The sequence below is a fragment of the Arvicola amphibius genome, chromosome 7 (genome assembly GCF_903992535.2).
Source record: "Arvicola amphibius chromosome 7, mArvAmp1.2, whole genome shotgun sequence".
In the NCBI taxonomy this organism is placed as follows: Eukaryota; Metazoa; Chordata; class Mammalia; order Rodentia; family Cricetidae; genus Arvicola; species Arvicola amphibius.
The window spans coordinates 16424464-16444708 of record NC_052053.1 but is presented as its reverse complement, the minus strand read 5'-3'; positions in this window follow the sequence as shown (position 1 = coordinate 16444708).

Genomic DNA, 20245 nt, shown 5'->3' with positions numbered 1-20245 from the left:
TGCTCCAATGGCATGTCCTCAGATCCTAGCTCCATCTTATCAGTGATACAGTAGAAGCATCGATCTACTGGAGGAATTAGAGAAGTAATGGTTGACCCTTTCTAGTGGAAGACTGCTGAAATAGGTGAGGGGATTAGTGCATAAGCGATCTCTTTGGGGTGACTACTGCCACAGTCCTAGCCGTGGCGTATTTGCAGATTCCAGGGTAGGGGCATGAGGATTAGAAAAGTACTGTAGGAGGAGCAGAGATAAGAGAGTACCACAGATTCCTTATCCAGTTTTTGGTTGAGGGGCATTTAGGTTGTTTCCACGTTCTGGCTATGACAAACAATGCTGCTATAAACATAGTTGAGTATGTCCTTGTGGTATGATTGAGCATCCTTTGAATATATGTCCGAGAGTGGTATTGCTGGGTCTTGAGGTAGGCTGTTTCCTAATTTTCTGAGAAATGGCCATACTGATTTCCAAAGTTGCTGTAGCAGTTTTCACTCCCATCAGCAATGCAGAAATGTTCCCCTTGCTCCATGTCCTCTCCAGCATAAGCTATCATTAGTGTTTTTGATGTTGGCCATTCTGACAGGTGTAAGATGGAGTCTTAGAGTCATTTGCATTTGCATTTCCCTGATGAAGAACTACACAGTGGAAAAAAAATAATGACATCTTGAAATCTGCAGGAAAATGGATGGGTCTAGTAAACATCATATTGAGTGAGGTAACCCAGACCCCGAAAGATAATATCATATGTACTCACTCATAAGTGGCTTTTAGACATAAAGTAAAGAAAAACTAGCCTACAATTCACAACCCCAGAGAACCTAGACAGCAAAGAGGACCCTAAGAGAGACATACATGGATCTAATCTTCATGAGAAGTAGAAAAAGACAAGATCTCCTGAGTAAATTGGGAGCATGGGGACCTTGGGAGAGGGTAGAAGTGGAGGGAGAAGAAAGTCAGGGAAGCGGAGGAAAATGTATAGCTCAACAAAAACAATAAAAAAGAACTGTTGTGTCAAAAAAAAAGAGAGAGTACCACAGCGACACAGAGGATAGTATTGGGAGGGGCCACTCGGTCTCCTGCGTACTGAGCTCTGAGTACTGAGTTTCTGAGTCCTGAGTGTGCCCAGGTTTCACTTTCTACACACTTTTATACTCCAATACAAAAGGAGGGAGAAGGCAAAAGATGGCTTTAACTTGATACGAAGGACAACCAGACCAGTTACTTGCTATAGTACTTTGAGACATCAAGTCATTAATTCGTGAGAAAAGCGTTCTGTTGATTAGGCAGTGAACCCACCCTAGACCTAGGCCAAACCTCCTAATTCAAAAGAAGAAGCAGAACAATATGCTTTAATTTTCTGACTTTCGGTCATGGTGAAGTGGATCTGACTTCATGGGCCATCTTAAGATCCAAAACACCAAGTAACCACATCCTAGGTCAGGGTGAGTAGCCACAGTTGTTGTCAACAACTTTAAGCAAGTTTGAACTCTCTGATCTTTGAAAAAGGTGAAATAGGCTAACATTTTTTGGGGCCTCCACAGATTAGAAAGCACCAGTCAATTAGGCAGTAATATATTGATTATTTATTTGGGTTTTATCTTTATAATGTCCCCTGATTTGTAACATAAAATATCTTTTTTAAAAAAATTATTTATTTATTGTGTATGCAATATTCTGTCTTCATGTACACCTGCAGGCCAGAAGAGGGCGCCAGACTTCCTTACAGATGGTTGTGAGCCACCATGTGGTTGCTGGGAATTGAACTCAAGACCTCTGGAAGAGCAGGCAATGCTCTTAACCACTGAGCCATCTCTCCAGCCCAACATAAAATATCTTATTGACCAATTGTAAGAAGCAATAATAAAGCTGTATCATGAACCATGAATTACAACATTTCCATGTATGATGTAAAATCATCTTTAGGAATTGAGGAAATGGTAAAATGTAGAAATTGTTAAGGACGAAAGGAAGACGAGGCCATAGAAGCAGATATTACATATTTCTCCTGTGAGTCAGTATCAGTTTTCATTGGCACCCACAAAAATGTTTGTGTTAGGAGGGCACAGCATGTATGTGTGAAGTGTGTGCATGCCTGTGTGTGTGTGTGTGTGTGTGTGTGTGCATGCCTGTGTGTGTGTGTACACTGCTCATCTCCAGTGTCTCATACACAGGAGTATCAGAATATTTTAATGAAAATTTATAGAATATGATATAAAACTCTTCACAAGTCACACATCCTTTAGTGTTTGGAAAATTTAATATATGTTATTGCACCAAAGAGTGGCTATTACTATGTGGGCAGTTTTTTACAAAGAACCTAAAGATTTATTTTGCCTGTTAGGTATGTGACTAATGACTAATAGTAAGTCTCCATTCCATAGACCATGAAAACATCCAACTGCCTAAAATTTTCTCATGGAAGCACGCCAGAAACTCTACAAAATAAATAGTATTATTTATGGTTATAAATAAGGAATTTTTATTTAAAATCTACATAAAATATTAACTAAGAAATAAATTACAGAATTCATGACCCTTCAGCTGATGGATTTGGATAAACTCTTAAAGGGTTCTCTGTTTTTAAGTTAAAAATCAAAAGAGAGTTACTTTGTGAATTGCCAAATTTCATGTATTCGTGGACAAATAAATTAGCTGGTTTTGATAAGTTACATAAGTAACTTATCAATTCCAGATATCTAAGAAGAGAAATATTTTATCTATGTCACTTATAAAATTTAAACCAGGGTTAAAATTTTTCAAAACTAGAAACTTTGCAAAACCTTGTTAACATCAAATGAGTTCAACTATTCTGATTTTAAGATTATAAATATATTTACAGTGTGATTATAAAAATTGGTAGTAATTTACTTTAAAATGTAGTTCAAAGAGTTTGCTAAATTTCTGAAATAGGTTAAATCTGAAATCTAGAATAAGTTATATTTCCATTAAACAAAATATTTTAATAATAAAACTTTCAGAAAGCCCAGATTGTTTCATTGTTTAATTAAAAAATAGCATGGACTTTGTATGAATTCATTTTTATGAGCATAGATGAAGCTCCATGACAGCTATCACCAAGGCATTATAATAAGAAAAAGGGCTAACACTTCCTCCTCACTGATATAAAGGGATGGTTCTTAGTGCAATATTAGCAAATCTCACAGCAGGACACAAATGCTCAATTCGTTTAATCGCAGAAATGAGATGTTTTAGCATCCAAAATTCATCTGCTCTAGTCACTGCGTTAGAGTAAAAACCAAAAGCTGTAAGCTTATTTTAATATATGTACAAAAGCATTTGACCAAGTTCGACATTCATTGGTGATTAAAAATCTATCAGAAAGTTTAAATAGATTGGAACATTCCTCATCTAATGAAGAGAATCTGTACTTAAAAGAAAAAACTATTAAGGATATCAGACACAACGGTGAGATAAACCATATGTGGCACATTTTGGTCATGTCCATTCTACTGTCTGTTAAAAAAGCTTGCCTAAAAATAAAAGGAGAAATAAATACATAAATATCAGGTCTACATATTATAAGTGAAAAATGAGAAATATAGTGTTTTTATTTAGAAAATCCTAAAGAACATAAACTACCCATATTTTTTGTATGTATTCAAAAATATTACTGTTGAGTATGTACAAAATAATTTTATTAATTGTGTATGATAAGATCAAACAAAATAGAATTATAAGAAATCACTTATAATAACATTAAAGAAAAAAAAGACAATGAAATTTTTTAACAAAATTTTGATTAAACAAAGAAACTAAAACCCATGATTTATATAATATTTCTAATGGGACTAAAGAAGGCTTATCTTCTGTACACAACAAGACATATTGTGCCCATGGATCATAAGACTCTACCCAACTCATCTTCTAATTAAATGCAATTTTCAGTGAAATTGCAGCAGACTTATGGAAATTTATGAGCCTAAAATTATGTGAAAATAAAAATGATCTCACCTAGAAAAGCAAGAACAATTTTAAAAGAGAAAAAAGAAGTTATCATAATACTCAAACTATGTAATTTCAAGACATATTTGAATCTGTAATAATAAGATAGCTAGAATGGCATTTGCATAAAGATTAGTATGCATATCAATGGAATATAATGATAGATGGGTTAGAACTCGTCCTACACACCTCAAAGCAATTAGTTTTTTATATGGTTCTAAATCAATTCTATTGCAAAAGATACACATTTGGAACAGTTGGATATGTTATATGGGGAAAATTGAGCTGTAGTCCTGTACACATCTTATACAGAAACTAATTACAGAGAGCTCATGAGTCTATATTTGAAATCTAACACCTTGGAGCTTCTAGAAGAAAACATATTTCAGACTTCTTGGATAGATAAGAAATAAAACACACACAAAAAAGCTGAATTAATAAGTAGAATGTACAGAGGTTTCTATCCTACCCAACTTCTGTCCTTTTCATTTGCTTAATGATAGCCATTGTTACTGGGATGTCAGAATCAAATGAGGTTTCATTTTCATTTCCCAGATAGAATCCTGGCAGCATGAGACCCAGTACTGAGCCATGCGTCAAGACCCAGGCTCTGTCCTTGACCAGCATCTTTGATCTGAGGATCTTTTTTTTAAATATTTTTTTTATTTTTTCATTAAAAATTTCCATCTCCTCCCCTCCTCCCAGTTCCCTCCCCTCCCCTTCACCCACACCCCCACTCCCTCCCTTTCCAGGCCAAAGAGCAGTCAGGGTTCCCTCCACTATGGAAAGTCCAAGGTCCTCCCAACTCCCTACAGGTCCAGGAAGGTGAACATCCAGACTGACAAGGCTCCCGCAGAGCCCGTCCATGCAGGAGAATCAAAGCCCAGCGCCATTGTGAGGATCTTAAGAGAAATTAGTCCTGTTTGAGCTTGGTGGTTTCTAACCAAATGTAGCTGGTACTTATGTGCTGTTTAAAGATAACTTGTGTAAACTCCAATAAACATGTACGTGATTGACCATTGCCGGCTTTGTGAAGACATTAGGCATTTTATCACAATACTTACAGGGAGGGAAAAAGCAGTATCAACTGTTAACTGGACAGAGATAGTTGCTGAAGGATTATACAAAACCTTAGTATTGTTAAATGTCAATGCTAGCAGTGTAGATTCCATTTGGCGGTTTACATACCCACAATTTTGATTAATTATCTTCTTTCTGTGATGATACAGATAGCAAAATACTTTACAGTTTGCATCCATTATACTGAACAATGTATGCTTATCAGTAGCCAGTGTAGCCCATTGTCGTCAAAGGTTGATGCTGGTAGCTCGGTTGAAGCAGGAGTACCACAGGTAAATTACTGACCTTAGATTGAGCTCTTCATTGGATAGATGTAGGGTGTCTTGTATCTCCCTTTATAAAATTTTCAAGTCTATAATTTATATAATGTTATTCCATCACTAAACAACTTTTTTTTTCACATGGAAATAATTCCTTGGTTCAGCATTGGTGATCAATCGGTTTTAGGTTTGCGATTCTTTCCATTTCCCAACCCTACAGGTTTTAGTAATGTTTCGTTTTCATCCTCATTTCTATTTCATGAATGCTAAAACTTGCCTCTGGGTCAGAGGGGAGGCTCAGCAGGTAAAAAGACTTTCTTTCCTGCCGTCTGAAGACCTGGGTTTTCAGAACCCATAATAGAAGGAGAAAAGCAACTTATAAAAGTTGTCCCGTGACCTCCACATGTATGCTGTAGTTCATGCGTGTCCAGTCACCCACACGATATAATATGAAATATGAATTTTAAAAAAGTTTCATCCATCTTACCCTCACTAAGATCTCATTACTTCATATTCCTTACTTGGTGATATTGTCAATGGCTAGATTTCTGGTAAAGCTTAGTTCCTGGCCCATCCTGTCTTCTCCCCTTCCATCCCTGCTCTGATATCTTTCTTCTTACTTCTTCCTTCAAGATTTTTAACACTTGCCCACACATGGGACTCATTCAACAGGTAGTTTTATTTTTTATTTATTTTTTCTTTTTTTGGTTTTTCGAGACAGGGTTTCTCTGCAGCTTTTTTTAGAGCCTGTCCTGGAACTAGCTCTTGTAGACCAGGCTGGCCTCGAACTCACAGAGATCCGCCTGCCTCTGCCTCCCGAGTTTAAAATCCTGGGATTAAATGAGTTAATCCTGGGATTAAAGGCGTGCGCCACCACCGCCCGGCTCAACAGGTAGTTTTAAAATCACAATTGAAATCAGAGCTTTCAAAAATGTTGTTGCTAAGCACACAATTGGTGGAAGAAAGTACAATTACCCACACACCTTCATCTAAACATGGTGACTATGGTTTATAAAAACAAACCAATCATCTTTGCAAGGGAAACAAAGAAAATGTTAGGGCACTGGAGAAGAGAAACCCTGTCTCGAAAAACCAAAAAAAGAAAAAAAAATAAAAAATAAAACTACCTGTTGAATGAGTCCCATGTGTGGGCAAGTGTTAAAAATCTTGTAGGAAGAAGTAAGAAGAAAGATATCAGAGCAGGGATGGAAGGGGAGAAGACAGGATGGGCCAGTCTTGTTTAAACTTAAGTGATTGCTAAACACTCCTCAGAGGGATTTTATTTTCCCCAGACGTATTTAAGAAATAGTTCTTTGCTTCCAATTTATTCACAGTGGTTAGATTCAGTCACCTTCTGAGGTCATCTACAGCATTTTTGTAATCCCTTGCTCTGTGTTTTATTCCAGTAGGAACGTATTAATTTATAAAGGGTTACTACTAAAAGGGCAATTGTGGCTCAATTCTGAGGAATAGTTTTTAATTTAAAGAGAAATTCCTGTTCAAATGAGAAGTCCCCAAAGAAGCAAATATATATCATGGTTCAAATCAATGACCTATCCTCAAGGCACGAAGTCCGCATTGAGTAGGAAATGGCTTTGTGTGTCCCACTATTTAGAATCTTCCTTCCCAGCTTCTCTCTTGGTTAATTCCCACACAGCCTTCAGACTAGGGGTGGCTGCTTTTTCTGCTTTCTTTGGCTCTGGAGCCCCAGTTTAATCAGCTCCTGTTTGCTCTCATGAGAAATACATGGAACACTACAATGTCTTACTGAATACTTGCCCCAGTTCTCTGGGCTCAATCAGGAAGCAATCTTTTCAACCCAGAAACACCAGCATTTCTCAAAGTATGGAACACTTTGTAATTGCTGAATAATTTCTCTTCACCCAGTGTTTTCCAGCCAGTCAGCCCGGCGGAGTAGCTGCTGAGTGTGTGCTACAGGGCCTTGTTCAGCTCTAGTGGGAAAACCCCCCACAGTTGCTTCCAGTATAAATTCACAAAGTGTGTGTGTTTCGACGTTTTCCTAAATGAGCTTCTCCCAGATTTCAAGTTTTGTGATTAAATTTTTATATTTTTTTTTCTGGCTAAAATTTTACTTTGAATTTTAAAGCATAATATAATATTGACAACTAGACTTTCTCCAGAAGATTTCATACTCTCAAGTACAAGAAACCTGCGTGTATGCATTTGCTTATACATACATATAAAGATTAAGGTACTGCCAGGACTAGAAGCAGAATGGGTTTGTGTTGAGAGCGCCGGCTCCCTCAGAAACCAGCTTTTTGGCATAGAGCAAACGTTTCCATTTTACTTTTGAAGTGATTGACAATAAAAGCTGATCCCATTATGGATGTGACGTGAAGTTCAAGAGCTACAAAGATGACACTGTTAGCTATTAGTGAAATGGTGCTGTCTGTCTTTTCTGGCTCCTTGAAGATCAGCACCATTCTAGCTAGCATCCTTCCTCCCTGCACGGGGCAAGTGTATCCTTGTATGCTAGAGAACCTTGTGGATTGATGCTGCACTTTTCCTTGGAGCGACAGACAGGCTCAGCAGGTGGTGAACATTGCCTGCTCTCAGAATGCTCAGGTGATCTACGGGACTCCTGGGAAGCTTATGTTTTAAACTCTTACGTTTTGAAACCCTTTCTTGAACCCCATAGACTCGTTTTCTCTTACACTGATCTGTTTATTATTCCATTAAGCAGGAATCATTATCCTGGCAGCTGTCCATCCTACAAACCTCTGAATTTCCTTTGCTTCTTCCCACATGGCACCATGTCACCAGATTCCCCTAAAATGTTTGCCATGTGCGTTTTCCCCTCTCCTTTATGTACTGAAGTCATTAGAAAAAAATCTACACCTTTATTTAAAAATTTATAAGGCTGATTGTTAGGAATTTTGTGTTTATAAAAAGTTGGAATGCTATAAATCCAGAACCAAGTTATCTTGGCCTTTGTGTAATCTTATTAACAGCCACTAATTGCCCAACTCTGCCTCTGGATCTGGCCTCATTGTGAGAATTATATTTGGGGATGTAGACTTTATAAACCACTAGCTTTCACCAACACCAAAGTTAAGATTGTGTTATCAGATAATATCTGATAGTTCTAACAGATTTCTCTGCTTCCTTGCAGCCTACCTACCTGACATTTCTACCAATGTATCTGAAAAAAATAGCCTTTATTTATGACTCCTTTTCTATTTTGTAATTATAAAAACTTAATGAGATCATGTCCACACTGGAACATGGTTTTCCATGTAACCCCATGTCAATGCAAATTACTAGGTGAACGCTTGTCTTCCAACATTGATTGATTGGATTGATTGGTTAGAACTGCAGAAATGAGAAGGTAGGAATGTTGAAGGTTGAGGGTGAGCACTTTATCTCAGGCTAGCTTTACTATCCCCTTTACCACCAAAAAGTTACTCATGGCCCACCTCCATGTCAACTCTAACACCCTGTACAGGTAGATAAAACCCTTTTGAGATCTGTTAACTTAGCAGGCCACCAACTCTCACCAAACCCAAAGCTAAGAATGTCATTCAGTAACATCAGATTCCTGTAGGAGAGTGCCCCCATCTCAGTAAAAACACTTCTCTGATGTTTCCATCAATGTATTTGACAAGTGTCTTGATTCGTGACTTTGTTTAGATACTATAAAAACTTCATGAAACTGCTTTCATGGAATCTAGGTAAGCCAACATCTGTGAGCTTGGGCCATGGTCACTCAACTTTGGTTCTAGAATAAGTTATCATTTATTTGTTTTGAGATAATAGCTGTAGATTTTTGTTTGTTGGTTTGTTTCGTGAGACCTGAATCTTTGGTCCAGAGCCATGGTTGCTTACATTTGACTAAAATCAAATCCTTCCCCTTGATCTAAATTTATATCATCGGTTCCTCTGCACATCTCTCTGCAGCGTTGTTACCTTAACCTCTGCCCAGGTTCCCCCTCAGCGCCTGGCCTTTCTCTTCCCGGATTCGTACTCTCATCCTTGCTCAGGCGTGTTTGATATTTTGTTGTTATGGTAACTATTGTTCATGTATAAAATCTTTATTGCCGCGTCCAGAACTGCTCCAAAGATTGACCTGACTGGGATGGCAAGGGAATGATAATGGACAGACACAGAGCCATAGAAAAGCTGGGATAATGTGGGCTGGGCTGTCTGAGAGAAAGCTTCTGAATCCTGGAAGCTCAGGGTGTGTATTATATATAGCTGAATAGAGAGGTGGGGCTATTATTGCATACAGCTGAACTAGCTAATCTCCATAAGAGCAGTCTTTGTTGGGTAGCAGTATTCCGGCCTAAACTTTGGAAGTATAGTGGGCATTTTCTGTAATGATTATCAATATCCACACAAGGACCAGGAAGGAAGTTTTTGTCATTTCCCAGATACTAGCCCAGGGAAGGGTTTGCCAGTTTCCCAGGCGTCCCAGACTGTGAGCTTTTGATGCTCACTTAAGACTTCACTTGCTCCGGATCCTTCGTCTCACCACTTTCTGTAGACTAAACTCTTAGACTTCTCTAACATAATCCAAAATCTCCTTGAGGCTATGGAGTCCGTGTGTGTGTGTGTGTGTGTGTGTGTGTGTGTTTTGAGCTCTATCTCACTTCAGATGCGGTGTCCCCAGTATCCTATCAGTCACTATAATGGCAGCAACTCACTAAATGCTGAGAAGCAGTCATCTTATTTAGTCTTTACCACAGTGAAGCCCAGTGATGCTGCAGAGGGGAAGTGGAGGAATGGAGGATGCTGGAGCTTTTCCATTCCACCTCAGGGCCAGTCACCATAAGGAACCAGCTCTCCCCCAGCCTGTTTGACCATGCTTATCTTCCTGCCCTGCTTCCCTTCTTTCAGTTTATATCCAGTTCTGCCATTTAAGACAACACCCTACTTCCTCCCTCCTCATGAAGTTTTTTCCTTGAGTAACTGCATGCAACAGTTCAATAAAATTATTTCCTTGCAACACTTAGCATATCATTTATAATTGCTTACCTTTCTTCTGTTCCTAAGCTGAATGACCTCATATGCATTGCCACCAACTTCCTTTTTGCTTGTAACCAGCGATGTGATCTGACTTATTGTGTATTGGTCAATATGCATTGAGGTTACTGTATCACATTGAAGGTATAACCCCATGTCTGTGATGGAATTAACTAGTGTAGCAATGGGATGATGTGTAACTAGCATCTATTCATAGCTTTTGAATCATAACACTGAGGGCTAGAGGGGTTGTAGAGCTTCCAAAAGTCACATTCATAGGAAATAATAAAATGGAACTGTGAAATAAGATACAGTTTCAGAGATACTGCCGTGTCATACAGCTTTCCTTTGACCAAAATGATTATACCAAGAAAAGCTTGCAGGTCTATCCTAGGCAAGACCTTGATGGCTATAGCTATAGATTTCCCACTGCAACCCAAACCTGAGTAGGATGTCTGCCCAAAGAGCAATTGATGCATGCCCCAATTTTCTTCCTTACAAACTCAGCAAGAAATAGAAGTATTTGTAAACTTCATTTTATGTTGATGGTAAACACTCCAATTAAAGCAAATGGTACCCAGATCCTTTGATCTTTCTCTCACTCCCCTTTGCAGAGGTGAAGTGGAAACAAGTTGATTCCCTACACCAAGTTTGAGTGGCTTTGCTAATTGATGCAGAGGACAATTGAAGTCGATGCACAGTGGGGATTCTGCTTATCTCTTCTCAGGCAGGAATCTAGCCCAACCATTCCTCAGTAGATGCTAATGAACTCCAGCTAGGTTCTTGAGCTCTCCTGGTGCCTGAGTGGGCCATTTTGTGCACCACCACACTGCTCATTTTTTTCTGGAGAAAGGAAGGATGAAAATGAAATTCTTTTTCTCAAATCCAGCTTATTAGATCACTGCAGAGATAAGTCCCGGGTCGACTATCTCACCTCTGAAGTTCTTTGGACCACAAGATATTTACATTGTGGATAATTTTGGGTCTTGCAATGTCTGAATAATAATGAAGTAACTTTGGGATGGGAGCCAAGTCGAAACGTGAAGTTGGTTTGCATTTCATGTGCAGCGCATGTATATATAACTTAAGGTAATTTTGCACAACTTGTTTACTTTGCTTGCATTTTGACTACAGCCTTCCCTATGAGAGTAAGCATCAAATTTCCAATTTGTGTTCTGTGAGTATTTAAATTTCTGGTTTTGGAGCATTTCATATATGGCAGGTGGAAGCAGTATTAATTTTATATTGGGGAGTTAAAGACTGAGGAATGAAAACATAAAAATAATGCAAGTGATGGTTCTTAATTGAGAATGAACAGCAAACTAGCTTGAGAGCATGTTTGCAAAATGCACACCAACACATCCATCTCCCTTTCCCCCAGATTCTGGCTCTAGATACATGGGGTGGTGCCAGGTATTAAAAGCTTCCCAAGTAATTCTGATGTACCAAACTAGATTAAAAATGGGACTGATGGTCTCAAACTGTGTAAGTCTCCATGTACAGTTATCATCTAATATTAAAGTTCAAGACAACATCTTCTGTTGACAAGCAAATTCTGCTTCTCTGTGGCTTAGGACCTATCATAGAGGAGTTGGACTCCAATTGAAAATGTGTCTACTACTTGAAATCGCACAAGATGCTGATCTAGTCTCATAGTGATTTTCAAAAAAAGATCAGGTTTTTTATCTTTTGACATTAAAATATAACTACATCATTTCCCCCTTCCCTTTCCTCTCTTCAAACCCTTCTGTGTGTTCCTCCTGCCCCAATAGACACTGTTTTTTAAATTCATGGACTCTAGTTTAAGAACCAGGTTTTAAAAATAAATCTTCCTTTTTCCCAACTAAAATTAGCTTAATGATAAAATAGATGAAAGAGGAGTCAGGTTTGCTGAATTGGCACTGCACAGGTGCTGTCTAGATCCTTTAGCCGTCTAGTTACACTTTTATTTCTGAAGGCTCCAAAGGGTGCAGTTTTAAGGACTGGCTGACTGTCTAACACTCATTTCATAGAGCGCCAACCTGAGGTTAAATGGAATGAAATCACCGGACACAGAAACCACTGTTAGAACAGGAGACCTCACTGCTAGGAAGATGTACTGCCTTTTATTGTATTTATTTGCTTCTGCCAAGAGAGGGCATTAAAAGATGCAGTGGGAAGCCACTGTCTCCATTAGCATCTGAAGAACAATATGCCATTCCTAAACTTGGATATATAATTACTCACATAGATAGAATAATACATGTAAAATTAAATTAGCTTTATTATCCTATTAAAGGAGCCATTTGATTTTGTCAGTTGGGAAAAATCTTATAAAATCAGATGTTGAATTAATTAAGTAGGGTAATATAATGAAGCCTCAATATGTAAAATCAGATCTGGATAAGGTCCTGTAGAGGAGACAATGTGTTAGCTCACATGAAAATCTCATGGGGTTCCTTTAATAAACATCAAACTGCAAAACACAGGCTATTAGCTATTACATTCCTTATACCATTGTAAGCCTAATCCTTACGACAAAAGGATTGACAATAGAGTCGAGGGGTTGGAGAGATACCTCAGTTGGGAACGTGCTTGCTGTGCAAACAGGAGGAATTAGAGGGTCCCCACAACCCTTTAGAAGCTAGGTGTAGTTCTGTAAGAGATCCTACAGCAAGTAGCCTTTAGTTACCCACCCACATGGGCGTGGCCTCTTATACTATTTATGCCTTTGTAAAGCGCAGGCCGGCCTCTTTTCCAGCTGTGGGATTTGGTAGCTGTTCTCCCTTCCAGCAGAGGATTCTGATTTGTGAGTCTACCCCCAAATAAATAGCCATCTATTATTCTCAATTCTGAGCTAGTGTGGGATTTCTTTTAAGTGTCCTTCTTCAGTGTAGTGTGGCACATGGCCATAATTCTAGGCTGGGGAGCCAGAGACAGGTGTATTCCTGCAGCTGATTAGCCAGTCAGTCTAGCCAGATGGACGCGCTCCATGGTCAGTGACAAACTTGGTATCAAAAAAAAAAAAAATAAATAAAGCGATTAAGATTACTCACTGCTCTTGCAGAGGACCTGGGTTCAGTTCGCAGTACCTACACTGTAACTATCAACCATGTGCAACATATCCAGTTCCAGAGATGCTGAAGGCACTTTTCACTTCTTACGGTTCCTGCACGCATGTGGTGCACTACATAGAGTCGTGTGTGTGTGTGTGTGTGTGTGTGTGTGTGTGTGTGTGTTGGAGACACATTCAAATAAATGAATCTTTTTAAAAAGTGGATAACAATAGAAAAGAGTATCCAATATTGACCTCTGCCACACATACATACACACACACGCCTATGAGTAAATGAAACTATCTAACTTAACATGATTTCCTTTATTAATTACTAGACTTATCCTTAATAGTTCAGAAGAAACTTATTGCAAAACCGTGCACTTAAGTTGTCTGTAAACTTGCATAATTCATTTTTAATATACCTGTTCACGGACAGAGCAAAAGATTATGTTAATTCATGTGCATTTATCCCCTATAATATTGTGGGTCTATTTTCTTTGGAAAAGGAGAAAAGTGGTTAATGTAAATCACTACCAACCCTCCCCAGAAAGTATTAAAATGCTTTATTTTTTGCAGTTGACAGAATCCAGATAATGCACTTGAAATCTGATTTTACTTCCTGACAGCATTGAAGGATATTTGAAAGGAAAATATGTCACTTAATGGGATAGCATTTATTATATCACCAGTGGCATTTCCTAAAGAGCAAGGCTTGAATAAAAACATAAAATAAATATTGAATATTTTTAAAAAGCAGGTGGCATTGGGCAGAGAAACAGTTTTCCTGTCAGGAGCATTCACTTTAGAAAGGCACATTCTATTTGGAGGAGACCTTTGGAAGCATTTTATAAAATGAAATCCTGCATTTATTGAAGGATGTAAAATAATGAGATATATAGCTCTCACAAAATGAAGCAAGGATGAATAGCACCGCATCACATGCTGACAAGGGTGGTGTCTGCTTTACCTGGCAGGATTAGGTTTGCCTTGAATTCTCTTGAAGCATTCTCTGGAATCTGGGAGAAAACGCTAGCCTCAAATCATAAAGTGAATTAAAAATAGCAAAATGTTTTGTTAAGACAAGCCATCTGTTCTAAAGTATCCGCAGTCAGGAGACTGAGGCTATCTCCAGTAAGGCTCCTTGAGCTCACAAGTAGAAAGATGGCTGCACTACAATGGATCACCTTCTGGGTCTCCTCGAGATTATCCTTCATTCCAACATGTTCAGAATTGGAGGGAAGAGTAATGAATATTCCATTCCAAACAAGGTTCTGTACCCAGTCTAGAGGGGAAACAAAGCCAAACTGATCCTGTAGCTATGCTTTTTATTGTTGGCTGGGAAACTGAAGAAAATAACCTTGCCAGCTTGGGCTTCTCTGCGTCAATTAAGTGGAAGCACCAGGGGATGGCACGCCCCACTTTGGAAGGATGTGTTAAATACTCAGCAGGTGATTCAATGTGCGGCCAGATTTGAGAACTTCTGTTCTGTAATAAGAGGAGAGGTTGTCTAGATCCAAAGAGAGTCCTCCCCTAATAAAACACATGGAAATATTTGGCAAATTGGACTCCAACCAGTTTAATTGGAGGACTCGAGGATTTTGACCTCTGAGGGAAAATTCATTCGTTTCTTTTGTGGGCAGAATAATTTCCTACAGTGTAAATGATCTTTTTAAAAGTTGGAAGACACATTTCAAAAACATATCAGGTTTTTGGCTGGCAGGGAAGAAGTCACAATCTGGTGTGTGTGTGTGTGTGTGTGTGTGTGTGTGTGTGTGTGTAAGAGAGAGAGGGGGGAGAGAGGGGGGAATGAGAGAGAGGAGAGGGAGAGAGAGAGAGAGAGAGAGAGAGAGAGAGAGAGAGAGAGAGAGAGAGAGAGAGAGAGAGAGAGAGAGAGCACCAGTATATTATATAAGAAGAATATCTTATAGCACGAGTTCTGAAATTCTGGAGTGCCATGAATATTTTCATTCTAAGCCAAGCCTTAGAATATATCCCCCATAGCTCATACTGCTGGCTGAAAAGTTTTGTGTGTTCAGTATTATAGTTCTACTTGCAAGTTAAATAGGAAGTTCAGATGCTTAGATGTCAGTACTATCATACAATAATAAGCAGGAAAAAAAGGAAATGTAATTGAAGCATCCACAAGTATGACCTAGGTTGTTGTCAACTGTGCTGTGTCATTGAGTTACTTCAGGGTCAGTCTGAGAATCTGAGGTTTTCTGTAGGGAACAACTACCCTAAAAGTGGTGCCTTGAAAGAGCTGATCCTTCTAGCTTGCTGATGCTGCTAACCTCTAATGATGTTGACCAGATGCTTGACAACTTAATAAAGAACAACCTGTATATTCAGACCTTGAGGATGACCTGGAAATGGCAGATGCAGGGAAGGGTCGGGGCTGGAAATAAGAGATTTGAGGTGATGGTGTAGTGAAGTACAGTTACATGCAATAAAGTACAATGACATGGTAGTTTTAGGAAATAGGCCTATACAGAAAAAAATTCCGAAATTCAGAAACCAGTGTTCTAACGAGCTAAGACTACCCACCTTCAGGAAAAGCTAGCAGTTAATGTAAGTTGTCAAGAGAGACTGAACTGACAACTAGGGAGCCTGCATGGGACTGACCTAGGCACTCTACATATATGTTAGAGTTGTATAGCTTGGTCCTCTTGTATGACTCCTAACAGAGGGAACAGGGGCTTATTTACAGACTTTGGGGACCCTACTCCTCATACTGGGTTGCATTACCCAGTCTTAATACATGGGAAGGTGCTTCGTATTTTTTAATTTATTAATTTTATAAAAACAGTCTTTTCTCATTTTACATACCAATTCCAGTTCCTATTCCCTCACCTTCTCCTGCTCCCTTCACTTTCCCCCCAACCTACCCACTATCCTCTCCTCAGAGATGGTAAGATTTCCTATGGGGAGTCAACAACGTCTAGCACATGGCTTTGAGACAGGACCAAGGCTCTCCTCACTATATCTAGATTGAGAAAGGTATCCATCCAAAGAGAATGGGCTCTAAAAAGTCAGTTTAAGCAGTAATGATAAACTCTGTCTCATTGCCAGTGGCCCCACAGACTTCCCCAGCCATACAACTGTCACCCACATTCAGAGGGCCTAGTTTGGTTCTATGCTGGTTCCCCCCACTATCAGTCTTGAGACAGTGAGCTCCCATTAGCACAGGTCAGCTGTTTCTGTGGGTATCCCCATCATGGTCTTGACGCCTTTGCTCATATTATCATTTCTCCCTCTCTTCGACAGTGCTGTGGGAGTTCAGCCCAGTACTTCATTATGATCTCTGCATCTGCTTCCATCAGTTGCTGGATGATGGTTCTATGATGACAACTAAGGTCCTTTTCAATCTGATTACAGGGCAAGGCCAGTTCAGGCATCCTCTCAACAATTGCTGAGGGTCTTAGCCAGGGTCATCCTTGTGGATTCTTGGGAATTTCTCTAGTGCCCATAATGGCTCCCTCAATCAAGATATCTCTTTCTTTGCTCTCCTTCTCTGTCTTCTCCCATCTCGACTATTCCATCCCTTCATGTTCTTCTCCACCCTCCCCTTCTCCCCTCCTTCTCTCCTAAAGTCCTCCCTTCTCCCCCAACCACTACACTCCCAATTTTCTCAGGAGATCTTGTTTACTGTCCCTTCCCAGGGGGATCCAAGTATGTTTCTCTTAGGGGTCTTCTTGTAACTTAGCTTCTCTGGGGTCATGGACTATAGGCCGGTTATCCTTTGCTTTACATCTAATATCCACTTATGAGTGAGGACATACCATTTTTGTCTTTCTGGGTCTGCGTTACCTCACTCAGGAAGGTTTTTTCTAGTTCCATCCATTTGCATGCAAATTTCAAGATGCCATTTTCTTTTATCAATAAGTAGTACTTCATTTTCTTCGGTTGTGGCATACCTAGGTTGTTTCCAGGTTCTGACTATTATGAATAATGCTGTTATAAACATATTCGAGCAAATATCCTTATAGTATGATTTGAGTATCCTTTTATTTTTTGATTTTTCGAGACAGGGTTTCTCTGCAGCTTTAGAGCCTGTCCTGGAGCTAGCTCTTGTAGACCAGGCTGGTCTCGAACTCACAGAGATCCACCTGCCTCTGCCTCCCGAGTGCTGGGATTAAAGGCGTGCACCACCACCGCCCAGCAGTCTTAGTCTTATTGCAACTTAATCTGCCATGTTTTGTTGGTATTCATGGGAGACCTCCCCTTTCTGAAACAGAAACCTAGAAGGAGTGGATTTGGTGCAGGAAAACAGGGGGTAGAGAGGGGTGAGGAGGGACTAGAAGGAGAGGAGGGAGGGGAAAAGTTCAGCCAGAATAACAAACAAACAAACTTTTATAAAAAAAAAAAAAAAGAAGAAGAGTCCAGGGGCTGGAGAGATGGCTCAGAGGTTAAGAGCACTGACTGCTCTTCCAGAGGTCCTGAGTTCAATTCCCAGCAACCACATGGTGGCTTGCAGCTATCTCTGGTGAGATCTGGTGCCCTCTTCTGGCATGCATGGAAGGAATGTTGTGTACATAATAAATAAATAATAAATCTTTAAAAAAAAAAAAAAAGAAGAGTCCAATTCAGTGGGGAGAGGTTCTGGAAGCAGCCTCATTCTGAGGGATATATAAACTCTTTCTGTGAGAAACCATGACAGAAGCCTGAAGTATATACCTGACAATGATGAAGAAGAGAGAATATCAGCTAAACATTTCCCATGCTCCATTGATAACCTCCAAGCTCCACAAGAAGATGGCACTGATGCCCTAATGTGTGCTGATTCAGCTAGAGTTTGTTCCAGTGCTGGGGCTAAACTCGTGTGTTGGTTGAGCAAATTGGTAATTCAGTCTGCAGGAGCCAGAAAGGCAGAGGAGAAATGAGCGGCTGAGGCAGTTGCTCTTGGTACAGAGTTTTCCTGATCTTGCCATTTCCAGAAATTGCCATCTGTGACCCAGCACTTTTCTTAAAAAAAAAAAAAAAAAAATTACCCCCACCAATTCTCTTTTTTCCCTCTACTCTCCCCACTGTTAATGGAGATAAATCATCCAAAAATTTTTGGTAAAGCAGGTTCTTTTCGACCTGGGCTATAAGCAGAGCTCTCAGCTCAACTGTACCCAACTGTACCACATTTGCAGCTTTCCCAAGATAAGCACAACCTACCTTCACTTATTTCTTCAGCTCCCTGGAAATGCTGCTATGTCCTTGTCTCCCCTCTCCCAGCTTATTCCTTTCCATGTCCAGAGCAAAATCTGCATGTAAGATCTTCCACATCCCTGTGACCTTCACAGGAAGTGAGCTGTGCTGCTGCCTTCTGGGAGAGCAAGGGCTGTATCTGAAGTAAAAAGAAGGCATTCAGCAAATTCATAAGTGAATTCATTTCTGTTGCTGTTACTTTGTTTTTTGTTATTTAAAATGATATTTTTAAATATAGTTTGATTACATTCTTCCTCTCCTCCAAGTCCTTCCAGATCCTCCCCTGTCCCTATTCACCTACTTTAAGTTCTTTCTCAAAAGAGTAACAAAAACCCAGGACAACAAAAAAACCTCCCAATCCCAGAAAACAAAATCAAACACCACCCAAAAAAGAAAAAAAAAAACTGAAAACAAACAAACAAACAAAAAAAACAAACAAAAACTATAGCCAAATAAAAGCTCAAAAAAAATAACTTTTCAGTCCAGTATATGTTGATCAACTACTAATTATGGGCCTTCCCCTGCAGTGATTGGTATACCCACTGTCACTCCCTTGGAGAAAACTAAGGTTTGACAGTTGTTAACATTTACCCTAGTGGTTAGATTTTCCTGCCTTTCTTCCTTCCCTTTTCCTTTCTTTCCCTCCTTCCTTCCTTTATTTCTTCTTTTTTCCTTCCTTCCTTCCTTCCTTCCTTCCTTCCTTCCTCCCTCCCTCCCTCCCTCCCTCTCTCCCTCCTTCCTCTTTTGCTTTTTTTCTTTAAGAAATATAAAAAATTAAATATAAAAGAAAAATGCAAAAACTATCTCCCTGATGTTGAATCAAACAAACCAACCAAAGGAAAAGAGCACAAAAGAAGGCACAGAATCAGAGACCCACTTGTTCACACACCAAGGAATCCCACAGAACCACTAGCCTGGAAGTCATTCTGTATGTGCAGAGGACCTGGTGCAGATCTGTGCAAACTCTGTGCTTGCTGCCTCAGTCTCTGAGTTGGTGGGTCATATGAGCTGTGCTTGTGCTGATTTAAGGGGTTTTCTCTTGGTGTCCTCCTTTCTGTCTGGCTCTTACTCTCTTTCTGCCTCCTTTCTCCTTGTGCTGTTTGATGGTTTGTTGTCTCACAAATCCCCAGCTGCGTGGAACTCTTTCTGTAGCTGGAATGACTTTGAACTCCTGATCTAATGCTAAAGTATTGGGATTCTATGTGTGGGTCACTATGCACAGTTTAGGCAGTACTACTGATGGAACCCGGGTCCTCATGCATACTAAGAAAGGACTGCACCAACCAAGAGCTGCATCTTCAACCCACCTCCTTGTTTTTAACTCAACACATTCTCATGTTTTTCATTTTTTTCTTTTCTTTCTGCCTTTTTTCTTTTCTTGCCATTCTTCACATGCATACGGTCTTGTTCTATCCAATATATATATTATGTATAATATAGCATATAAAACATACAATATAATATACAGTTTATACTTTATATTATAATTACTACATATACACTATATAATTGTAATATATTGTATTGTTAAATATATATAGTATATATGATATAATTATGTGCATTAAACTCGAACCATCCTCTCGGTTTTAGTGAATCTAGAGAAGGGTCCAAGTTTTATATGTATTTCTATCTACACTAAGACATTTTTGGCAGTACAAATTTTCTCACACCTGTCACCTAAGATTGAGGGGTGATAAATGGATTCCGGTTTGTTGGATTCTCGGAGATA